Source organism: Salvelinus sp. IW2-2015, linkage group LG33 (genome assembly GCF_002910315.2).
Source record: "Salvelinus sp. IW2-2015 linkage group LG33, ASM291031v2, whole genome shotgun sequence".
Classification (NCBI taxonomy): Eukaryota; Metazoa; Chordata; class Actinopteri; order Salmoniformes; family Salmonidae; genus Salvelinus; species Salvelinus sp. IW2-2015.
In genome coordinates this window covers 4331789-4334590 of record NC_036872.1, presented here as the reverse complement: position 1 = coordinate 4334590, position 2802 = coordinate 4331789, and the positions used below count along the sequence as shown (strand labels likewise).

At 48.6% G+C, this 2802-nt stretch overlaps 1 pseudogene; it reads left to right on the top strand.

The window, feature by feature from the left end:
* LOC111958077 (multiple C2 and transmembrane domain-containing protein 1-like) overlaps window positions 1-2802 on the top strand; it is a 215076-nt pseudogene that overhangs the window by 148519 nt on the left and 63755 nt on the right.

Sequence of the window (2802 nt, the reverse complement as noted above, 5' to 3'; positions counted from 1 at the left end):
CGTGGGGGGGGGGGACACAGTAGAACAAAGGGGGAGGAGAAGAAAAAAATAAGATTAATGCATTAAAAATCGTTATTTTCGAGAGAAGTATGACTTTTGGTGGCGCTGTAGCTTCCTTTGCTTTTCAAGGCGTCGGCTTTCGGTTTGCCACCATTTTGATCTGCGGGGAGAGGGACATGACAGCGTCTGTTGGCAATACCGGCATATGAATACACTCCCCTGGGCCACCTTTGGAACCCAGGCTGTGCATCTGAAGAGAGCCAAAAAACTGGTGGGCAACTCTGACAGTAAATCTGTCCTTACCACGACAGCATTGTCAGGGAGAATATGAAACTATTAGGGGAATAGCCCAACATTTATCTCTCTCTCTACTTCCTCTCTCTCTCTCTCTCTTCTCTTCTCTCATCTCTCTCTCTACCTCTCTTCTATCTTCTCTCTCTCTCTCTTCTCTCTCTCTTTCGCTTCTCTCTCTCGTCTCTCTCATCTTTCAATCTCTCGTCTCTCTCTCTCTCTCTCTTCTTCTGCTCTACAATCCACTCTTCGTCGTTCCTCTCTATCTTCAATCTCATCATCTCATACTCGACTCCTCTATCTCGTCTTCTCTCCCATCTCTTCCTCTCCATCTTCTGCGTCGTCTCATCGACTTCCACACACACACTCCCTCCCCGCTCCAGAACTGTCGTCTTTATGCTGTTTGTCCGTCCTCCCCTGCCGTCCCTTGTCCCCCGTCCTCATTTTCAGTTGAATTATCGAACACTCCCACTCAGCTGCCTTTGTTCGCCCATTTATTCTCACTGTGTGTGTCCTGCCGGCGGCCATCTTAGTTCTGTGTGTGATGGAGAGAGCTATAGCTATAGCCCGTGACACAGGGCGTATGCACTGTCATGACTCTCAACATCATATATGTATGCATTTAACACAGTCAATTCAGAAATCTGTCCATGCCATATTGTGAACGATCCCAATAGACATAGGACCACAATTGTGTTATTGTGATAATATCCCGCCATTGGCTGCGTGTTGATTATGTGTCTATTATTCCCGCACCAGGTGAAGGCCGGTCTCAGGACGTTAATACCCATCGAGCAGAAATACATTGAGGATGAACCCAGAGTGTCCAAACAGGTAGGTCGACACCAACACCCTCTAACCCGCTGGCCCGTTTACCTCGGCGTCTACCACCGTCCTCCATTATATTACAAATGTTAACAAAACCCAACCGGTCTTGAGTGGCATCTTGGGAGGCCACAACAGTGTGGGCAGGAGGGAGAAAAAAACGTCCCCCCCCCCCGGCTCTCTCCTTTACTGTGAGCGGAGAATAGAAATGTCAAGCTGTCAGCTCTGGGGGTGTATAAGTAGATTGGCCATCCTTAGTTGGCCCTCTGTGCCACTGCTGCTTTGCACTCCATTGTCACGCCGCTCAATGTGGCGGTCCCACAAAGGGCTGAATCGCGGGGGCTTGCCCACATCAGACGTGTCACATAAACGCCGTTTGGGCTGAGCGGTCACCCACTCTTATACCCCTTTTGTCTCTCTCCTCCTCCTCCTTCCCTCTCGCTCTCCTTCTCTCTCCCTGTGCCAAAAGATGCCCACTCTGCACTTTCCCCTGTGTGATCCTCCCCCGTCCCCACCCTCCCTGTTTTGCGCTTCTCTCTTTTCATCTGCACTTCACCTCTGACTCGTCGGGATGCCCCATGTCAACGTCTCTGAATGATGATGTCATCGATTGCTTTCGAGAGATTGCCCCGTGAGGGCTCTTTTGTGTTGGGCTAGTCCCTGCTGTGGCCCCGCTGCCTGTCCTTACACACACAAACCCCAAAAGTTGCCAGTTAAATACAGACATTAGATGACATTGTAATTAGACGGTTAATATCTGAATGCAGGATATTACCAGAGCCAGGACTTAAGCGGGGAAAAACTCCATGTCGTGGTTATAGCCTATAACTAGGGTCCAGAGTTTTTCCTGGTCCAGTCGTGTGATCATGGGAAAACTCCTGGCCCTAAATATTAGTACTCACGTTGGTTGCAACGAAATGTGTGTAGTAAATACAGTAGAGAGAGACTTTAGAGCAGTCCTTCTGCTGCTAGTTACAGTTGTGTGATCAAAGCGTGGCCGTGTGAGACCATGCGGGGATGCGGGTGACTCAGAGTGCTGTTGTCTGCAGGGGATGAATGTCCCCAACAGGACACCGTAGACGCACAGTCATTCTCAGTTCACCACTACTCTCCGTTGAATAATGAATTAGGTTGGTGTTGTAAAAAGCCCAATTCCCCCTAAACATCCCCGAATCCTCTTTAAAGACACTTCAGAATAGATATTCCCTCTTCGGGGACTACTTCCTGGATGTGACCTGATTGGCTGACTTCTATTCTGTCACGTTGTTACGGCATTCCGTGATTGGAACACAGCGGAATGGGACTGCGATGCTTTCTCCATCGCTGGCCAGATGCCTGCATGAACTCCCTAGGGATGTGAAATCATCACAGGCCTCGAACACTATTACTGTTACTTAACTCCATTCGACGAGCTAGCTTAAAAAGACACCGCCTCAGTGAACTTGACTTGATTTAGCGATTGGGTTTCCTGTACGCTCAGCATTTCGTTAACGTTATTGCGCCAATACTTGACCAACACTAGGCTGGCTGACGTGATGGGGTATGAGAAACGAAATGTATTGTCCATGTTGCCCCTTGCCCTTTTTTGTTTGCTCCAGTATCTCATACCCCATCACGTTGGCAGCAACAATACTAGGCAATATTGCCCAAAACATTTTTATTGACATTATTATGGCCTGAAGAAGT